Source organism: Pleurodeles waltl, chromosome 5 (genome assembly GCF_031143425.1).
Source record: "Pleurodeles waltl isolate 20211129_DDA chromosome 5, aPleWal1.hap1.20221129, whole genome shotgun sequence".
Lineage (NCBI taxonomy): Eukaryota > Metazoa > Chordata > Amphibia > Caudata > Salamandridae > Pleurodeles > Pleurodeles waltl.
Genome location: NC_090444.1, coordinates 1,793,305,581 through 1,793,327,976, shown reverse-complemented (window position 1 = coordinate 1,793,327,976; position 22,396 = coordinate 1,793,305,581). Strand labels below are relative to the sequence as shown.

Here is a 22,396-nt window from a genome sequence, read left to right as displayed (position 1 = left end):
TTATATAACGAATTATAAATGGTGAATGTGAAAATATTTTAATATTTATTTTTGAGCTAAATGACTTTTTTGATTTTTTGCTATACTTTACCTTGCAGAGATCTCCGCCCCGACTGCAGAGTCTCCCTATGGCACAGTATGGGGAAAATTACCGAAACCGGCAGTCATAAACTGCATTTCGTTCTACTTTTATCTCAATATAAAACCGTGTTAGATGCACCAAAATCAGGGCTTTTCGCATGATTTTTACATGTCCTGACGAGCTCTAAATGAGAATTTAGGAATAGTACCTAAAGGTTAACACACGTTGTTAACATGGAGTCATTAGCATAGATTGCTGCGGATGACACATTCTGTTCATTCATGCTGTGAAGGACACGTGACACAGAATACGAAGGACTCGTGATAAAATTCTAAATAATAACAAGGCCGCACTCTCTCCGTCTTTTTAAGTGCATTTATATTTCCTGTGGGTGCTGAAAGGAATTTCCATGAAAAGATGTCCGAGCGGCCCATTGACTGAGCTCGTGTTGTGTTCCTGGCACTGCCACCACACTGTGAGGGCAGAGCTGTTTTGCATGAATAGCGAGAAGTAAACATCACGAAAAGAAAGTACAGCACCTCGGTTTGTGCGGAAGTGTCCCTGGAAGCCATTGTTTCTTAGATGCCATCTCACGTAATACTACCCACTCGGGGTCAGTTTCAACCCAGAGAACCTTGGATGAGCTTTAGGTACCTTTGGACACATTGACTTTGTCTTCATCCGAAGCTGTGGAACTCAACATATTTAACAAGAATCTTCAAATTAAGTTATGAAAGGAAAGGCTGACTGGCCACTCATGGGGAAAGGCATTTTTTGGTGAGGAAGGCCGTCTGCTTTATTTGTCAGATTCACCTGTGCCAGGGACCCAAAACCTATTGCTGGAGCCAGTCTCATACCCCAGTGTCTGGCCACTGCCAGCGTGGGTATACCATGGGCATAGACCACCCTCTTTGATGCTGCCTGCTAGCACCAGTCCCTCAGTCTGGAACTGGTCAGGTTGAGGGAGGGCAAGCCTGGGTTTCCACAGAGATCCTTCTGCAACCCCCATAACCAAACGTTTTATGGGGTTCGCAGACGGTCTGCTGACTTTGGCTCTATGACTGTACAACATGGCTCCGTGCTGTGTCTTTCAAGAACTTGGTGTCTCTAGGCGGTGGCGCCAGGTCACAGGCCCGAAGACAGGTGTGGGCCGGATCGGACCGGTCAGAGGCAGGGGCCAACAGTGGCCACTTTTTGTATTTTTTCTATCCCCCTCGGTGAGCAACCATTGGTTGCTCACATCGGTGGAGGGGTCGCCTGGGCAATCCTCAGGGGGCAGGGTATGTTAAGTACCAGTCCAAGGTCGCCAGGCTACACATCGGTGCCTGGGCCCCCACCCCATGACGATCACTGCCGCCGCCAACCTGTTTTTGTTTTTCTAACAACGGAGTGCTCCTCTTTTTTCCCTCCGTTTTTCTGAGGCCCTCCAGGGGCCTGTTAAGGGGTCGCCTCCCTGGGGCTCCTGGTGCGGTGATGGGCGAAGGACGTTCTTTCCCCTTCTCTTGTGGGAGATGGTGCCTGTTGCCGTGTTGGGGACCTTGGTGAGGAGGCGGCCCTGCGGAATCGGAGGTGAGGCGAGGTGAATCTCGCATGGTACTGTGGAGCTGATGGGGGGTGGGGGCAGAACGATGTTTTTTCTGTTTTATGGCGTGCCTGGGCAACTGTTAGAATCAGAGTGCCACAGTGTGGGTGTTGGCTTTCTGTTGTTTTTTCCCAGTTCAGCCCTCTCCTTCCCAGCGCTGGTGTACAGACAGACCTTGTTATTTATGTGACACGTATTTAGCAACAGATATTCCGGGATTTACGTCCTTCCTTAGGGAATGCAACAATCACAGATCATTGTATTTTTTAAGGGTGAATTAAAGGAACGGGATACGTATAAAACTGCTTTGCTGAGACACGTTGTGTAAATAGGTTGTTTGGTGGGGGTGGAGGGGTCTCTTCCAAGTTATTTTACAATGGCGTTCAGTTGGATTGTAGCCCCAGGCGAGGGAAGGGCCGGCTGGGCTTTTATTCCACCGGGCATTTCCCGGTGGGCTGGAGCGATGGGGGCCGGAAAGGACAGCCTAGGGCTTCGGCTAGTGCCTCTGTCTATTTCCCCAGGTCTTTGTATAAATTGCAGCAGCACAGGGAGGCTCAGGACAGAGAGAAAAAGATGGGAGAAAGAGGTGACTGCTGTTCCCGTTTTTGCATTTGTAAAGCTTGGGTTCTTAACAGAACTTGTTTGGTTGTGTCATGTTTAAAATTATTGTCTGCGTTGTTATAATGCTCTGTCTGCGATGGTTCTTACACAATATGCCACAGCAGAGGTTTCCTACTCATTTTTAGTGATTTCACTGAGATTATTATGTAAATGTCTTCCGTTTTAAGCTGTATGCAACAAAGTACTGTTTAAGCTTGATATACAAGCTTATAAAATGCCCACCCTGTTTTGAAACTAAATAAAACTTTAGGCCTTAACTGCATTAAAATAATTTGAACGCGCAGAAGGGCTCATGTAGCAGGGAATATTAAAAATGCTCTCACCTATTTCCTTGAAGGAAAGGTGGCATCTTTCTTCGCTGAGAATCTGATGTTGTTCTTGGCCTTTGCGCTCCCATATCTGACTGGGACGCTCCCATATCTGACAGGGAAGGTCGTTTGAGAGTCACGGGGAAGTGGCAAGCCCCCTCTTTGTCTCGGCTAGTGAAGGAAGGCTTTAGACTCGTGGGTATTGATATAATCCAGATTAAGAAATGCGTCTGTACTGCTCTACCATATTCTTCCTACGGACTAGTGCTTCAAAATACATTACCTGTACGCACCTTAAATTTTGAAATTTTTTGTATCAGCACTGTTTGGCAGCAGAATTGAGAGAGGTCACTTCTTCCTTCACAAAGTAGCGGGAGTGAAGTAACCTTCGCCACATGGCTTTATCCCGACAATACCTTCTAAAAGTAAGAAAACTACCCGTTTTTGTGGGGGGTGGTATCCGCGCTAATGGCAATGCTTCTTCACCTAGAAGCAAATATGAATGCAGGTTATGTTTAACAGTAACTTTGGAAATACCTTGAATTAGTCGGCATCACAGTGCACTTTACAAAAAAAAAAGGAAAAAAGATTCAATAATATGGTTGAGCAGTTCAGAAGTGCACACTGCCCACAGAATGGTCAACTGGTTTATGAATCCAGCCAACACACTAAAAATATGTTGACAGAGAGGCAGCCCCGTGAGTGGCAGGAGCGGACAGGCGCTTATACACCCAGTGTTAATTTGTAAGAAAGAACATGCCGTTGCCAAAGGGCTCTCCTCTTAAGCCCACTGCGCTGCAATTGAATGTGCAGCCACAACATACTGAGGGATGGCTATGCATTGGGTCGTTTGTCACTCGTATCAACTGTCTCCTACTTGGCCAGTATGTGACTTGGCACCACTTCTGAGGCAGGTGATGTATGACTCACCTTTAATATAGCCTTAGAACCCGCCGTAGCGGGCTCTACTGGCTATTAAAGGCCCGCTTCCCGCGTTAAATGCCCGAGCCGAAGGCGAGAGCATTTAACAAGGGAGAGGGACTTTAATAGCCGGTAGAGCCCGCTACGGCGGGTTCTAAGGCTATTAGAACATTCTGCCACACAGGGCAGAATGTTCTATTAAAAAAAAAAATGTTCACGGAGCCCGAGGGGATTTAAATCCCCTCGGGATACGTGAGGCTTTGTTCACAGCTGTTGCTATGAACAAAGCGAACATTGGAATGTTGGAGCTGCGGGCTTTTACCGGCCAGTAAAAGCCTGCAGCACTCCATTGTCTCCAATGGATCCCCCAGCATTCCAATGTTCTAATTACAGTTAGTGTGATGAGGACTCGGAGTCCTATTAGTTGGGTCCCAAAATTGTTTGTATGGAGTCTTGCACAGCACCAAGACTTCAAAGTGCTACGACCGAGCAAAGTACGATACAGTAGTGGTAACACAATTATCAATTATTTGCTATGGCTTTAAACTTCACAAAAACACTGGTTCACTGATGGCTTTTGTCCAAGGAAGCTGACAGGAGGTGTCATATTTCATGAAACCTATTTGACCAAAAGGCAGGCTCGCCTTGCACGTAGGGACGGTCGAACACCGTTCTACTGCTCAGAGACCATTCATGGGTTCATACGCGGCGCTGACTGTTCCTAGATGTTAATCGGTGTGTTGTGTGTAGTAGGCATGGTGCACTTGCTGCCACTAGGGTGTCCTGTGTATAGATCCTGTGTATAGATCCATGCGCAGCGCTAGGAAGGGTCTTGGGTTAGGTTGGCACTGGGTGTGCTCTTCTCTCATGCATGTGGGTTTATGACACAGCTGACCATGTGTAGCAACACTAGCGCATCTGTCTTCAGATCGGAAGGATGCGTGTTCCACGGTGCGGGTCATGATGTGGTTTCATAGTGTTTCCCTTCTGGTGGTGCATGCCTTCCCATTGAGTGTGCTCTTTTGCATTTAATTTATGTCTGATGACATCTCTTCTCTTGTAGATCAACAAACAGACACGCTCATCTGTTTTTCGGTAGGGAATCAACTCGCCCAGAACTCATCTTGGTGGACGACAAGTTTGTGTCACTTCTTTTCAGGATCCTTGAAATAATCCACAGCTGTGATACAGTCCGTGTTTACATTGCATTTTAACTCGGTCTTCCTTGCTATAAGAGTATTCTTTTTCGCAAATGTTGTCTCAATACTTTTGAAGTGCAGCATACAAGTCCTTTCCCATCACTTCTTGACGTATGGGTGAGTATTCATTGCGAGATATGAGTAAGCACCCTAAAGATGAGTCGAACGCTGTACGAATTCCTCACCAGCCTTGTCACTTTTTATTAAGCTTTTCCAACATAATCCACATGTGATTGGGGCTACTGAAAGTATGCTCTCACTGCACATGCCTAGCTAGGGTTAGGCATGGTCATCCTCACGCTCCCTGACATTATCAGCTAAACCATTAGAATAAATGAAAGTGGCTTTGTTTCAAATGTCTTATTATACCTTGTACCTCGTGCCTTTCAACACTGCAAACTGTAGGACAGTTAATGCCGAAGTGGGGGTCCAATTCTCAGAGCGTTTATTATGGAGCGCCCCTCCTTTTTTGATGCAGACATATCATTGCAGTTTTTTGTTGGTCTGGGAGGTTACAACCGAAACCTGAGGAAAGTACATAGAGCCAATAAATAGTATAAGATTTATAACTGCTGAAACAAGAGGTGGGAGTCTCAACAGCCTTTAAGGGCTCAAGGACTCGATAGCAGGAGCCCCATAACACCTAGTGTATTTATTATGATGGCCTTCCTGATTCAGTTTGATCGAGGGCTAGGTCACTTCAGGTCGGGGTACTGGGCAGGCACACAAAGGGGGTTATTCTAACTTTGGAGGAGCTGTTAATCCGTCCCAAAAGTGACGGAAAAGTGACGGATTTACCACCAGCCGTATTACGAGTCCATTATATCCTATGGAACTCGTAATACGGCTGGTGGTATATCCGTCACTTTACCGTCACTTTTGGGACGGATTAACACTCCTCCAAAGTTAGAATAACCCCCAAAGTGTCTTTTTAATATAATACAGGCATTTATAGGGATGGCGGGACTCCGGGGAAGAAGGTGTGAGTGGGTGAACCATCATACCACTTCATAAACCCCACTTGGTCTCAGCGGAATCCTTACTTAAACGTCAGGTCCTGTTGGGGGAATTTTTTAAATATTGACCAAATATGGTTGCTATCTAGTGGGGTTCCTTAGTGGTTGCGGTATTATACATCAGCTGGTGCGGCATGAGTGCAGCTGAAGAATCTAGGAGGGGCGACCAGTTGGCCCCAGGGGTCCGTCATCCTCAAATGCCACCCTTGTAATAAAAAGACTACCTGAGTTGCTGACAATCATTCAGAGCTAGGGAATGTTGTAGGAATCTTGGTATTTACCACATGGGGGCATGTGCACAGGAGTTGTGTAAACATGTGCTAGTTTGGATAGGCTGGTCAACATACAGGGGAGCTGCTTTTTGGGGTGGCTCGGGCAGCTAGTTCCTCACGAGCCACTGCCTAGAGACACCTAGTCGTCAATCATTGTTAGCACCCACTGAGCCCACCCACTGTGAGGTGTGAGAGAAGGTCATCTCATTCCCGGGAGAACAGAGCTTACATAAAATGATGTAATTGCAATTGACTCGCACTGTTTTTTATATGTCTACTGATATTTATTTTATCTCGTTTGAAATCCAATCTTTAGGTCACGTGGCTACCGCCAGTGCATTGATCCGGGGTCACGCTGCCATTAGCAGTCGAAGCCAACTTCCGCCCAGAACCAGGGTTACAGACAGTGCGGGAAAAACTGACCATTTCTCTTCTAAGTGGGATGTGTATAATGTTCATGTTTTGGATTAGCCTACAGGGCAATAAGTCTGTTTTGAAGCCTGTGATGGCATCAGCTACAGTCCCTCTAACAGAATCTGGGGGGGGGCCTGGTTGGTCAGGAAACCATCCAGGCCTGTGGCAGAGGAGGAGTCATGTTTGGCCACAAAAAGACTGGTAGACAACATTGGCATCAAGAAGATGTGTAGGCGAATTCGGGATAGAATTGGATTGTTTAAGCATTTAGCTCAATCCGGGGCAGGGGTACTACGGTCACTACTGGAAGGCTGGGGACGCCCGCCACTGCGATTGTCCATAGCCAGCCGGGGTACTCCATCACACGGCCCTGGGGTTACGGGGGATGGTGGGCTGGTATAGGGACCAGTACATGGCCCCAGTTGGCCATGGCCCACCTCCCAATGGGTGCCAAGGGGAATCCCTGTATTGGGTAGCTCTGGCATGGTTGTTTGGGGGTACAGCTGTTATACTGATCCAAGCTCCCTCTGTCTTGAGGGGGCAAGTGAGTTCGCCTTGTAGAAGACAACTTATGGAGAGACTGGCAGGGTCTTGCCTTGGGTCCAAGTCAATTAAGTCAAGTCAATTGAATCAGTCAACACCACAAGGGACCTGAGGGTGGTCAAGCATGACTCCTTAATTTGATGTAAATTAATGTATTCATGTATTAGTTATGGACTATTTGATAGGAGAATTTATGTATTAGATATGGCCATGTGGCCACTATGCAGTACTTTTACTTATTGTCATATTTATATGGAAAAACAAAACATTTGTTGTGTTTGTGATTTGTAATAAATACGGCCGGAGAATGTTATATTCTCTAAAACGCAAGAAAATCGGCTTGCATTGGATTCTTCTTGTATAAATTGCCATATGAATGGTGAATAATTGTATGTCTGGTTGGGATATGACTGGTCTCGCTGCGGTCCCCCACCTGTTAGTTTCTTACACTCAGACAATCTGAAAACAAGTGGGTTCAGATAAAGGTTTATATTATCCAGGCCCTTACTATATGTTGGAGGGGCTGTATCCGTGGGTGAGGTACCGCTCCGGGACTCATTCTATATCCCTAGGTGTGATTTCACTCTGCCCAATTTCATTTGGTCTGGTGTTACTTCTACCACACCTGAATTTTCATGGACTTCCCGAGTTCTGGTACACCACGCCCATTTCACCAGCTTGGAGACCTGCTGCTTAAATTGCATGAAGTTTGGGCTGCAGGTGAAGACTAGCCTCTGCCCCCACTCTTACAGCATGGGAGACAGGGGCATAGCTTCAGGGGGGTGTTTGGGGTTTTACACTCCTAATAAACGTATTTTCTGGCAGATAGTTGTGTGAAAGTGTTTTCTGTCGGGTATGGTAAGGTATCTGTCGTATTTCACCAGAAGGTTTTTACTTAAACACAGACAAACACACACGCACACTCCCTATCTGCTTTGAAAATCTTCAAACATGTTGGTTATTTTTCCAAAATATTGTGTTTTCTCTTACTTACTACTCCTGCCAATCCTCATTCGGCCCCCTTTCCACTGCCCCTTTAGCCCCTCTCGTGGCCCTGATTGTCGTATTTGTTGCAAAATCTGAAGCTCACCCCCCCCCCAATCTCACTGACCAAGCTACGTCCCTGATGAGCGATCACAAGATGCTCTCCCTACCTGAAATAGCATCCTGCCCTCTGACGTCCACCACCGCACCTCCCACACCCTGCCCCACATCGGGCCCCTGCTCCCATTATCACCTGCTTAGAGTGTGTTGCAAATGGGGGTAGATTTGTCCCCAGAATGGGGTTTTGGGCCCTAATCCCTGGCCTGCGTGTTGTCCTCCATACTGGACACAAAACCTCAGAATAAGCAGAAGTATTTGTGGGGAAACAGGTCAGAAGTGTGATTTTCTGGCAAAATGGGTCCCCAGTCTGGTAGTTCAGGCACTAAGGGCCAGATGTAGCAAAGGGTTTTACCCATTCTGTGTCTATGGGAAAATGTGTTTGTACATATGACCCTAAGAACCTACTGATGCTTTCAGGCGAGAGGCACTGGAGTATTTTAGCCAATGACATTACAGTGGTCTGAGATATCCAGCCAGACTATCACCATGTTAAGATGAGTGGGGAAGGGTGGGGGCAGGGAGTGAACTGAATAAAGAATATTACAGTTATAGGATATGTCCATGTTGTACCTTTGTTGTACCTTTGTTGTATTGTAAAGTACAGCATAACATTTTCCACTACACAAATGACAAAACGATTTTCATTTCTAATGCTTGTTTTCATGTATGATGTGAATGAAACTGTGAAGCCCCACAAAATATGTGGACAGGGTATACTTTTGGTTTTACTACTAAAACAAGTAGATTTTGAAATGGAGCAGAAGACTTTACATTTTAAAATATAGCTGACAAGTATTGCTGACGTGGCTCTTCCATGTATAATACCATCAGCCACTCGTGTCGTTTCAGCCACCACCTCTTGCAATCTAGGGGTAAGAATCTATAAAGGAAGTGTTAAAAGCATGCTACAAATCCCACAATTTAAACTGCTGTTAGCTGATAGCATCATCTCATAGAGCCACTTAGCAGCCATGAGAAATTCAAAACAAAGGGCCTGATTACAACTTTGGAGGAAGTGTTAATCCGTCCCAAAAGTGACGGTAAAGTGACAGATATACCACCAGCCGTATTACGAGTCCATTATATCCTATGGAACTCGTAATACGGCTGGTGGTATATCCGTCACATTTGGGACGGATTAACACCTCCTCCAAAGTTGTAATCAGGTCCAAAATCTAGATCCTTACTCTCTGCCTTTTATTTCTTGTAGATAATCAAACAGTCCAGTGGGTAACATGGTAGGGATGTTCTCCACATCTCACTGCTCAATGGCCAGCACTGACACTCCTTGGAAAAAAACACATGGCGTGATAAAAGGCAGCATTTACCAGAAAAGCAGCAACTGAACCTGTCCTGAGAGATACTGCGGAAGGAAAAACAAGGCGCTGGCCCCCCTCCGCCTGTGACATCAATTTGATGGGCCCTGTCTTGAACATGTGAGCATGTGCAGAGGGTGTTGCCCCTCCCCAAGCACCCCCGCCTCCACCAGGACGGCCACCAGTAAAACGCAGGATAGGGCTTCTGACATGTCCCCTAATACTAGGCAAGTCCTGGTTCATGGTCCTTCAGCACAAACTGGTGCTCCCCAAGCACCCCCGCCTCCACCGGGACGGCCACCAGTGAAACACAGCATACGGCTTCTGACATGCCTGCTAATACTAGGCAACTCCTCGTTCATGGTCCTTCAGCACAAACCGGTGCTCACCAAGCACCCCGCCTCCACTGGGACAGCCACCAGTAAAACACAGGATAGGGACAGGATAGGGCTTCTGACGTCTCCTAATACTAGGCAACTCCTAGATCATGGTCCTTTAGCACAAACTGGTGCTCCCCAAGCACCCTCGCCTCCACCCGGATGGCCACCAGTGAAACACAGCATGCGGCTTCTGACATGCCTGCTAATACTAGGCAATTCCTCGTTCATGGTCCTTCAGCACAAACCAGTGCTCTCCAGCTGATGCACCTGAGCAGGGATGACTGTGGGCAAGGCACACACCCTTATTAAACCCAGTTGGGTCAGTAGCCTCCACACTAGGGCCTCATCTTACTTTTGCATAGAGGTTAAAATAAAAAAAGGTTGTCCTATAAGAGAGTACTTTTCAATGCATGGTATATGCAACAGTTCATATAGTTGATTTTAAGTCTACACGTGCCAAGTCTAAAGCCTCTTTCTGCAGGCAGTTTTCCAGATTGAGAAAATAAATTAGAATACTTGATCAACTGTGATAGCATTCCCTTTGAAACCTGCTTGGAAATGGGACAGTGCATTCCTGTTGTTACTTCATTCCTTCAGGGTATCCAAAATAATTTTACAAAGGATTTTCTGGATATTCTTGAAAATGACTATTGGCTGATAATTAAATATTGTTTGCATCACAAGGGCTTGAATTTGCTGAAAACGGGTAATAAATGTAAGGTTGTTCTGAGCGCGGGTGCAAAATATGTCTTGCCTTTCGTCCAAAAATCCTTAAGATGGCCCTACAGTGGAGATGTCTTGGAAATAAGGGTTACAAACCCTCAGCTCTGATCTACATATATTAGCAGGTATTTTATCTAAGCTTGGTGCTTTGCCCATTCGAAATAAATAAATCCATCAATGCCCAGAGCAGTTGAAAGAAGAATAGAGCGCGTCCGGTCACCATTTCTGCATGAGGATGAAAAACAGGTGATTCATTGGAGGGAGGGCTACACTATGAATGGAAGGAAGGCTTGGCCACAACAGACTAAATTAAAATAGCTTTATTCCCAAGAGCACACGGTTAGTTACTCTGAGTGAGGATTTGCATTACGTATGTAGGGACGGGGATAAGGAAGGAAGATGAGGGGGGAATGGTGTAGAAATGGTGTGCTCCCGCCCCTTATACAGTGAGACGTTTGGTTCAATTATGTGGAGGGAGTACTTTTTTCAAAGCTTTGCTCCAATGCTACATTCATTATGGTCGCTAAATACTGAGGGGCAATTTATGAAAAGCGGAGTTGCACCTAGTGCAACAAAACTTTTCTTGCACCCCTTAGCGGCCCTTAACCCCACCAGGTGTGCGCTGTATTTAAAATACGGCGCACCATGGTGGTAGTCGAGGGTACTAGTGTGATAATTTTTTATGCTAGTCTGGTGCTTTGCAGAATTAGCATAAAAAATGTTGACGGAATCCTGCAAAGCACCCAGAAGCCTAGCAGGCATTACAAATGTCTATAACAATGATGCAAAAAAATCCCTTTGATTTCTTTGTGCCATTTTTTCAACCCCCCCCCTAGCGCCGGAATGCCCCCTTGCATACATTATGCCTGGTGCAGGCATAATGTAGCGCAAAGGGTTACAAAAAGGCGCAATTGCGTCACTTTGTAAATATGGCGCAGTATTTTTGGCCTTCCAACGCCACATTAGCGTAAAAAAAATGACGCTAATGTGGCTTTGGAGTGGCGCTAGGCCCTCTTAAGTCTGGGCTTGAGTTTCCAAATGAGGGCAGCTGCAGTTTCTGCTAGAAATGCCCTATCCTGGGCACACCAATCTAAAGAGAAATAGAGAACGTGTCTTTTTAAAGATCTGCAAAGAACAGATCATTGCTACTGCATGACTTTGAACCTGATCTCACTGGTCGGTGACATTATTATTAAAGAAACATATAGCCGAGTTTCACTCCTGATGACATTTCACAATCTGGCATTTGGAAAACGTGATTGTGTATGTTTTATACATATGTCATTCACTTTCCCGATTTACCAAAATGACTTTGAATTGATATTGATTTGAAGGCAAATGTTTTCTAATGTCATCTGGTGTCACCGTTTTCTGTCCAACTCTGTGCTTTACTAAATGAAGTTGGGGTTTGCCACCCTAGGTAGGTGTTGATTTTATCCTCCTCGGGGGTATGTCCTGTTTTAAAGCAAAATATAATTCCTGAATGCCTTTATTAAAGTACAAGCCCGTTAACGCTGTAGGGACAATTCACAAGGAACTGGCTGTGTGTCACTCTTACAGTACGCATAGCTCACCCCTGAATTCCAGGACTAGGCCAGGACTCCACATGCCTTATTCCTGGAGTTCTGGAGAAAGTCAGGTGTACTGCATTAGTGAATCACTGATATCCCCTGCAAATCCTGGTGAATCAGCACTAGATCTTCTACTCTTTTGTAACATAAGAAAAGACCATTGGCCAGATGTATGAAAATATTTTGCACTCGCAAACGGTGCGAATCGGTAAATTAGGCCGTTTGCGAGTGCAAAATAGTGGTCTGCAATGCATGAAAGGCATTCGCAGACCACAAAGTAGAAATCGCTAAAATTGCGATTTCTAGCGTTGCGACCTGGATTTTGCGAATTGCAATTTGCGATTCGCAAAATCCAGGCCGCAAGGCAATGCTGCAAAAAATCGCAAATTGCGATTTTTTGCAGAATGGCATTTTACACATGCAAAATACCATGATCTGCAAACAGGTGGTAACCTGGTGCAAAATTTAAAAATGCAGTTAAACTGCATTTTTAAATTGAACATGTAAAGCACACATGCCCTTTTGGCATGTGTGTACCTTACATGGTGCTAAAAATGATTTTGGTGTGCAGCACAGGGGACCTTAGGCCCCCAGCACCCTAGCCTTTTGCATTTCCAAAATTGCGATTTCTGGTTCAGAAATCGCAATTTTGAAAATGCAAAAAATTCGCAGCTATGGGCCAGTAGGCCCATAGCTGCGAATGGGGCTGGTATCGCAATTTGCGATTCGGTAATAGCATTTGCGATTTTTAAGAAATCGCTATTACCGAATCGCAAATTGCGATACATGGCACTTTGCGAGTCGGTAATAGCGATTTCTTAAAAATCGCTATTACCGAATCGCAAAGGGCCGGGATGATACATCTGGCCCCATATTTAGTGCAGCGCCACTTTCCTTGCACCCCTTAGCGCCGCCACCATGTGTGCACTGTATCTAAGATATGGTGCAGCATGCCACAGGGTAGGAAGCAATAGTGTTAAAAAAAATTACGCTATTGATGTACTGTTCAGGGTTAGGCCCAAAATTTTGGTGCTAACCCTGAACAGTACATAGGGGCCCATTGTAAACAATAGGATGCCCCCCCCCTTAAAAAATGCTAAATGACTTTGAATTTTCTCATACTTTGTGAAACTTGTCATTGCCAGCATGCAACCACAATATCTCAGATATTACACGTTTTAAGACAAACATATTAAAATCTGAACTTAACGCACATAAAATAGGTACCCAATGATCCATGCTTTGAATTTGTTACTGTATGACATTTGGAAGTCTTGTAGTACAGATTGGGTGTCTCCTTGTGGAGTTTTCACCCTGTGTACATAGGTTACCCTCCACATGCAATGTGGAAATTCCGTAATCGGGCCTACCACAACAAACAGGAAATGACATACAAGTAAATTACAGGAAGATTGTCAGCCATTTTCTCATTATGAGCAATCCTCTTTTCCAAGCACCATCCTTCTTCATCTAGCTGTTATTTAGATAATTCTTGTCCCCAACATGGCTGTGGGAGTTGTTGAGAAGGCCTCGCCATTCTCTGGGAGTGAATTAAACATCACCACTCAGTGGGCAATTGACAAGTACCCTTAGCTCAATGGGGGTCAGATATACACAGAAGCAATGCAGCACGCCCCTAAATCTGGCAAGGCAATGCAATGTGCTGGAGTGCATAGGGTGACCACACCCGGCATGCATTGGGAGGACCTTTGTCGCTGAGCCAGGAATAAGTCTGAGGACATTATGGGCTTGTCCTCCCAAGCACATACAGCACCCCTGTATGGCACCACTGTACAGAATGATCCTGAAAGTTGCCGGCTGACTCCCCATTCTCGACTGGAAGAGTTTGAGCAGCAGAGAGATGGTAAGGATCAGAGTGTGTTAGTATTTGGACCTTTGAGATTGATGGCCTGTCAGCTGTTCACTGTAAGTTCTGGCATAACCTTACATGTGTTTATGTGGGAAGAAAAAATGTTTTGAAAGTTCATCTTTATTAACATGCATGTTTAATGTTAATTTTCTGTGGAATGATTACTCATCTGATCATTTTAGGAAATGGTTTTAAAATGCTCAGAATTTCTGGCAACATAAGCGAAAAACAAAAATCTTACATTAGAGAGTCGTAACATATCCATTTTAACAATTTTATGTGTTGCTGACATTGTGTACCTTTACCTTAATTATTAGCCATAACATGAATATAGATCTATTCCCCCTCCTCTAAAATATCTTGTAGTCCTTTTGAAAAACTGCCCCCTATCAGATAAACCTGTCATAAACCTACATTTGCTTCTGAACATCTGCCACCCCTCTCTAAACAATGAAACAATGCCCAAAGAGTGCTAGGCCACACTTTATGCTTTCACCTTTTCTGTTGCATAGGGTGAGCCATCTTCCCAGGAGCCTCTTCAGTATGGCATGTAGGTGCTCATGATGTTATCTATGAGAAACAAAATAGATGAGATAATTTACATTCATAATAATAATGCCTTGTAATCCAGGCAGGATGATCCTAAGGACGCTGTTGAACATCTCAGGAGGGAAAGATTTAACAACGCTCAGTGTCGAACATCTCACTGGTCTCACACGGATTTAGAAATTTGGGATGAATCTAGCCCTGCAATGACAGCTAATTGTAACCAGCAATGGGGTCCAAATGGAAAGCCAGCATGTTCCTTTGCAATGTGCACTGATGTTGTCCTTAGTGGGTGTCATGCAATCCGCTCCAAAAACGATTTTTTGGGGGGGTTCCTTATTATGACTTCTTATGATGACCACTTAAGTCCATGTCATCACAGACATCTACAAAACCCAGAATCTGTTAGGTACTCACATGAAAGTCAAGGTTTGGAAACTGTGGGCCTCATTATGAGTTTGGCTGGAGGCGGAGGCCATCCGCCAAGCTCTTTAGGATGGAAAACCTCCACTCCGGTTTTCTGCCCTCTGACCCTATTTAGAATTTTCCACTGGGCCAGCGGAAAACTCACTACAACATTGATGCGAGCTCGTAATTGAGCCGGAGGCAATGTTGTGGTGCGTCGGACAGTGAAAAGCACAACAAGGCTGTCCGCCAACCTTTGCATGGCAGAGAGGGGACTCATAATCCCCAGCAGCGCTGCCCTGGTGGGCTAAGATCTCCGGCACCAGCAGGCTGTCGACTGGCGGCAACCTGGCGGCGCCATCGGTCGGACCATGGCTGTTCAACCACAGCCGCAATGCGGAGCCGGACCACTGCTTTGGTAGTGGTCCAACCTCCACTGCGAGTCCGGCATTCCCAGGACCACCAGACTCGTATTAAGGGCCTTTGTCTGTGATGGCATGATGTCAGGTGGTCACCATATGACTACTCCTCGTTGTGCTGACTTTTTTGTCAGCAATAGTTGGTCTTTGGGGAATTTAAGCTTCTCACTTATCCCTGCTAACTCATTCTCCTTCTTCACCATTGCTCACGTTTAGGATAAAATGCCTTGAGTTGTACGGAGATGGAGCTTGCAGAATGTGTGGCATGAGCATCACAGCCTGTGAAGGGGAGCCTGTCTGTCAACAGATCACTGGCAGGAGCTCCCCATGACATGTGTAAAGGAGACTCTTTACAGATTTATATTTATTCAGACACTTGTCTAAGCTATAAGCAGCAACTTAGTTTAATGCTACATGACCAGAGAAAAACGCAAATTATGGGTTGTATTGGAAGGAAATACAGGTAAGTACCAGCTTAATTTACAAGTTAACTTTTGAAGTTTGTGAGACTGTAATTACTGGCGAAAAACAATTTATGATATTTATGAATATAGAACTTTTCTATATTTATTCTGTTTCTGATTTCTATCTGTCACAAAGTTTGATAACTTCCATCACATTGGAGTTGACTGACTAAACACACGTCTGAGGTGATCGAAGGTGACAAACATGACCAACATTGCCCACTTATTTCACAGTAATTGCAATGCATGGCACGTTAAACATTTATTTGAACAATGGGTTGCAATGTGGTAAACAGATGCTTACCGACATAGCTAGGTGATCAGTTCATTAAGAGCCGCTCTCGGATACTATTTACTCTTGTAACATGACATACCATAACATATCTTAACAACATAACATACCAGAACATACTACAACATAATAACATACCAACATCACATCACATAACATAGCATGACATAAAATGGGCCCAACGGCGTCGAAAATGAGCAAAGCAGATGACAGCAAACAATTGTTTGTAGAAATGTACCCCATGAAAGTAAAAAAGAAACAGATTAAAAACTAGTAACATTTTTAGGAAAATAACTGTCATGCTGCCCCAATGTCCTTTCGCCAAAGAGAGCACATCTCTGTAGTGTTTGATATCTTTGTTGGTGTCCTTTAAGTGTGTTTTGTTCCCGAGATGATGATGGTGATTGTCAGTTTGTGTTGCTGAGGCTCGTCTTTATACAACCATACACAAGTTTGATAACTGGATCTACAAATCTTTCAAAGATATTTTACATTCAGATCTGGTGAGACTGAGTTTAGTGACTCCATTGCCGATGTCATCAGCACTCAAGTCCTTGCATCTACAGACTACATCCTCCTCTGGGACCTGAACTTCCTCCTCGAAAACACCAATGACAGCAACTCGATCGACCTGCTCGCCAACCTTGCCAATCTCGGACTCAATCAACTCGTCACATCTCCCACCCACTCCACCGGACACACACTCAACCCCATCTTCTCCGCCAGCAGACACATCGCCTTCAGCCACACCACCGAACTCCACTGGACCGACCACCGCTGCGTCCACTTCACCTTCCAAAAACCCACCACCCACTACCACCCGCAACTGATCCCCCATGGCAGCTGGAACAAGATCACCAAAGACTGGCTGATCCCCGCCCTCGCTCAAGCCCCACCAGCTGACTCCACCGACGCCAACCCACCCCCCGCAACCTCAGGCAATGGATCGACAACTGCACCAACACTCTTGCCCCGATCAAAAAACCCTCTCACAACCGCGCCATCAGAAAGGCCACCTGGTTCACCACCGACCTCCGGACCTCCAAACAGGCCTGCCGCAAACTCGAGAGGAAGTGGCACCAGCAACAGACACCAGCCACCCACACGGCCCTCAAGAAGGCCATCTGGAAGCACCACCAGCTCATCGGGCCACCAAGAGATCCTCCTTCAAGGAACGTATCGACAACAACGCGCACAACAGCAAAGAGCTTTTCAACATTGTGAAGGAACTCTCCAACCCCAGCTCCAGCACCAACGACATCCCACCTTCACAAGACCTCTGCGACTCCCTCACCACCTTCTTTCACCACATCAACAACAAGACCCCACCAGCAGCCACCAACACCTCTGACTCATCACCCCCCAACCACACCAACCTCCTGCTCTCCTGGACACATGTAATGACGCTGACACCATCAAAGTAATGAACACCATTCATTCGGGCTCTCCATCTGACCCCTGCCCGCACTACATCTACAACAAAGGGAGCTCCATCATCGCCCCCCAACTCTGTATGATCATCAATAGCTCCTTCGAGACCGCCACCTTCATGGAAAGCTGGAAGCACGCCAAGATCAACGCCTTACTCAAGAAACCCCAGGCGGATCCTAAAGACCTCAAAAACTACCAGCCCATCTCCCTGCTTCTGTTCCTGGCAAAGGTTCTCGATAAGATCGTCAACAGGCAACGGTCCCACCACCTGGAGGAAAACAATACTCTGGACCCCTCCCAATCCGGCTTTCGCAGCAATCACAGCACCGAGACCGCCCTCATCGCTGCCACCAACGACATCCGGACCCTCCTGGACAAAGGCGAAACTGCAGCCCTCAGCCTCCTGGACCTCTTGGCCGCCTTTGACACAGTCTGCCACCACACCATGCGCACACGCCTCCATGATGCAGGGATCCGCAACAAGGCCCTGGATTGGATCACCTCCTTCCTCTCCGACAGAACACAGAGAGTTTGCCTCTGTCCATTTCTATCTGAAGCCACCAAGACCATCTGCGGCGTACCACAGGGCTCCTCCCTCATCCCAACACTCTTCAACGTCTACATGGCACCGTGCGCCAAAATCGTCTGATCTCACAACCTCAACATCATCTCTTACGCCGACGACACCCAGCTGATCCTCTCTCTCACCAAGGACCCCGCCACAGCCAAAACCAACCTCCACGAGAGTATGAAGCCCGTCACCAACTGGATGAAGATCAGTCGACTAAAACTAAACTCCGATAAGACAGAGGTCCTCATCCTCGGCACCACCCCCTCCACTTGGGACGCCTCCTGGTGACCACCCATGCTAGAAACCGCACCAACCACGCCCGCAACCTGGGTTTCATCCTTGAATCATTGCTCTCCATGACCCAACAAGTCAACGCCGTCTCATCTTCCTCCTTCAACACCCTCTGCATGCTCTGCAAAATCTACAGGTAGATCCCCACCAAAAGGATGGTTACCCAGGCCCTCATCAGCAGCAGACTGGACTACGTCAATGCTCTCTATGCGGGAACCACGGCAGCTCTCCAGAAAAGACAGCAACGGATACAGAACTCCTCCACACGCCTCATCCTCAACATCCCCCGCCACAGCCACATCATAGCCCACCTGAAAGACCTACACTGGCTTCCCGTCAACAAAAGGATCACTTTCAAACTCCTAACCCATGTCCACAAAGCACTCCATAACGCCGGACCAGCATACCTTAACGATCGTCTCACCTTCTACTCCCCGAACCGGCAGCTCCGCTCTGCTGGCCTCACCCTCCCTACCATCCCACGCATCCACAGGACAACAACCGGTGGCAGATTCTTCTCCTACCCCACGGCCAAGACCTGAAACACCCTCCCCATCCACCTACGGCAGACCAAGGACCTACTAACCTTTAGGAGACTCCTCAAGACCTGGCTGTTCGAGCAGTAGCAGCTCCCCCCTCCCTACTCAAGCGCCTTGAGACCCTCACAGGTGAGTAGCACGCTCTACAAAGTCATTGATGATTGAATTACAATTTAGTTCCTTACAACTGTTTGTTGAATGGAGGACATGCAAGACCACTGGATTATTGGAATTTCTTACAAAACGTGAGGGTTCACTTGGATTCAAACATCTATACATGCCCTTTGGCATCATGCGCTGTAAAATTAATTAGGCTGTATGATGGAGAGACAGGGTAGACTTGTAAACTCTGCTCCACTGGTGTAATTTGCCAAGTTTTGCCACTCCGCACTCTGCTTAGAACATGGAGTTTAGCAAAAATCTGCCAACAGCCACATGGTGAAGGTTACTGAGTAAAACTGTTTGGCCGGTCCCCCTACTTCGCATCTCATCCATTACTTCCCATGTGTCAGACCATCAGGCCCAAGCTGCAGGACCATTGCTTCCGGATTCAGGCCTTTTTTGACCAATTGCAGGATTGATGGGACAGGGTGGGCACCTGGTTCATCCACCATCCTGTCGATTAATGTAATGTAGCTGTCGGATTGGTGTCTGCTCCATGCTTTTACTTTTTGAAGTAGTACAGAAAAGAGAGCTGGACATGACCGTATTTGCAGGGCTAATGCAAACGGGGAACTCCTTCTACTGTAATCCGACCCTGTCGATGTCCTGCGAAGCTCCAGGTCCCTCTCCACACGGATCCCAGTGAGACAAGGCTGCTTCGATCTTAGTTAAAGGTGATTGTCCGCTTCTTTAACAACTATTGGGAGAGGGTGTGGACAGACGGACAGAGCTGCCAACTTTGAAGTTGGGGAATCAGGTCTGAGTCTTGCTCAACATAGACTTTAGTCTAGGCAGATCACTCAATTTCCCTGAAACCAGAAAAAAACATGCAAAGGGCGCCAACACCTTTGGGTCGAGTTTGCACTATAAAACTACAAAATAATTTACTTTTACTAATTACCGCACCCAATAGGGTTGATGCAGAACTTCTTTCGGGAGAGTAGCAGCGAACTAAAATAACTAGAGCACTAAAATAAATAAATGCACCTGCCCTGAGCACAATGTTGTTGCATAAAACACTATTGCTTGTGAAATTTAATTTTCTTATTTAGCAGCATGCTTTCTTAGGCACAAGCTTGGCCTTCTGGGCTGATTCAATTTGTGCAAGTAGTAAGTGCTTTAGGGAGTGCTTTAGACGTGTCCTTCCATTTGTTAGCCATGCACCATGCAAGGCTATGAATAGTGTTTTCAGTCAGTTTAAACTGGTATCTGGCTGGTCCATTCTACTATAAAATAGCTAACCAATGTTTCTTAGTGATTACAGAGAGGGTGGTGCAGCTTCTGCTGGCTTTGACTATGGCAAAGGAAATCCATTCACTCCGGCGCTTGTGAGGGATTTATATTTTTTCTCCTCCACCTCTTGTCTCTTGTCCGCCTCCCACCCTGACATCTAGAACCCGCCATAGAGCGCTGGAAGGACAGAGTGGCCCTGGTTCCCAGCACCTCTATCAGCAATGGAGAAGTGGTTGCCTGACACCTCATCCATCACTGCATGAAGGTGGTGGGTTGTGGCCACAGTGTGGACAAAAAAGAGGTAAATCATCATGTTTTGCAATTAAAAACCTCCATGTAACGGGGTCTCCCTTTGCTTATCCCCTTGAGGAAACCACAGATTAAGACTTTACAGGTTCTGCCCACCCCTATGAGCATATTTATACTTTTTGATGCAATACTGCACTAACAAAGTTTTGCCTCAAAAAGTTTGGCACCTCCATGCGCCACTCCTGAGTGCCAGCCGGGTGCCTGCCAGGGGCCATAATTATGGAATGTCGCAAGCCGGTGCAAAGGGTAGGTTAGCGTGAAAAAAAAATTAATTAGCCGGGTGGGGGTGGGGGTGGCGGTATGGAAGAAGGGGATTTTGCATCAAAAAATGACGGTAGGCTGGTTAGAGGCAAAAAAATGCCTCTAACCAGCCTAGCGTCATTTTCTGATGCAAAACCATCCATACCACATGACTCCTGTCTTAGAAAAGACAGGAGTCATGTCCACCATCCCAGTAGTGGCCTGCACAGAGGACCAGTGTCCCCTGGGCATGGCGATTGCACTCTATGCAATGCAGGGGGCCCGAAGTTGGGCCCCCATGGCACTTTAATTAAAAAAAAAAATACTTACCTATACTTACCCTACTTACCTGGGGTGGGCTCCCCCATCCTCCAGTGTCCCTCTGGTGTGGGTGTTCCTGGGCCTTGAGGAGGGCAACTGTGGACCCATTCCATGGTGTTTAACCAACGGAAATGGGTCCACAGGTCCCCTAATGCCTGGTCTGACCCAGGCGTTAAATGCAAGCTTTGCACCATTATTTAGCCCCTCCTCCCACCCGTGCATAATTTTAGCATGGGGGGATAAATACGGGGCTATGGGGGTAGCACCATTTATTTAGATGGGAACAGCTACCCTGCATCTTATTGATGCAAGGTAGGTTCACACATCTAAAAATCGATGCAAACTCCAATATTTTGACTTTAGACGTGTCTAACGTCAAAATATAAATATGGAGTTAGCTTTGCGCCGATTTTGCGTAAAGAAAATGACACAAATTTGGCACAAATGGAGTATAAATATGCCCCTAATTATTACCCCAAAATCATAGATTGTATACATATGTTGAAGGGCTATTGAGCAGCAGGCTTCATCTACAGAACTGTTAAACTGTCATTCACATTTTGCTTCTATCCACCAATGAGTCAGCCCTGTCTCCCTTCAGTTTGAGCTACTGCACAAAGAATGTGCACATTGTTCATATCCGTCAAATTAGTTCCTTTCTCTTCATTTACAAATCTAGCTCAAATTGAGATTTTTTATTCATATTAAATATTGGCTGTTTATTTTGTGCACTCAGATTTTAAGTGACATTGTAACATTGTAGCTGTGATTTGAGTGCTTGGTTAGGTGGTGATTTATATCTATAATAACAACAATCATAAAACTACTATTACTGCTACTACTACTACTACTACTACTACAACTACTGCTACTACTACTATTACTAGTACTACTACTACTAGTAATATTAATAATAATAATATGTGCAACTGTCATTCACAGTAACATCACTAGTAAACCTGTTGCATGTGTGATTTATTTTAATTATTTCAAAATGTTATCCCAAATATGAGGCAGCCCACTTCTTTATTTTTGTGGCAAATGATTGTAATAAAACAAAAAAAAAAAAAAAAAAATAACCATCACACCAGGTTGCCAAGCTTAGGCTTTTCGTTGCCATTGCTTACTTAAATGTATTTCTGAGTTTCTTTTTATTCTTACTGATATTTTGTTTGAAATTGATCCTGGATCTTACAGACAGCACCAGTGATCGTCACCAGGATGAGATTCTGGTTGACAATGGACCTTGTT

The 22,396-nt window shown here is 45.8% G+C and overlaps 1 long non-coding RNA gene across 1 annotated transcript; it reads left to right on the top strand.

The window, feature by feature from the left end:
• Positions 1 to 1,268: 1,268 nt before the first annotated feature.
• Positions 1,269 to 7,293, top strand: LOC138296795 (uncharacterized). Its single transcript, XR_011203901.1, has 2 exons — positions 1,269 to 1,651; positions 6,318 to 7,293. It is a non-coding gene; the product is annotated as an uncharacterized lncRNA (long non-coding RNA).
• Positions 7,294 to 22,396: the final 15,103 nt, after the last annotated feature.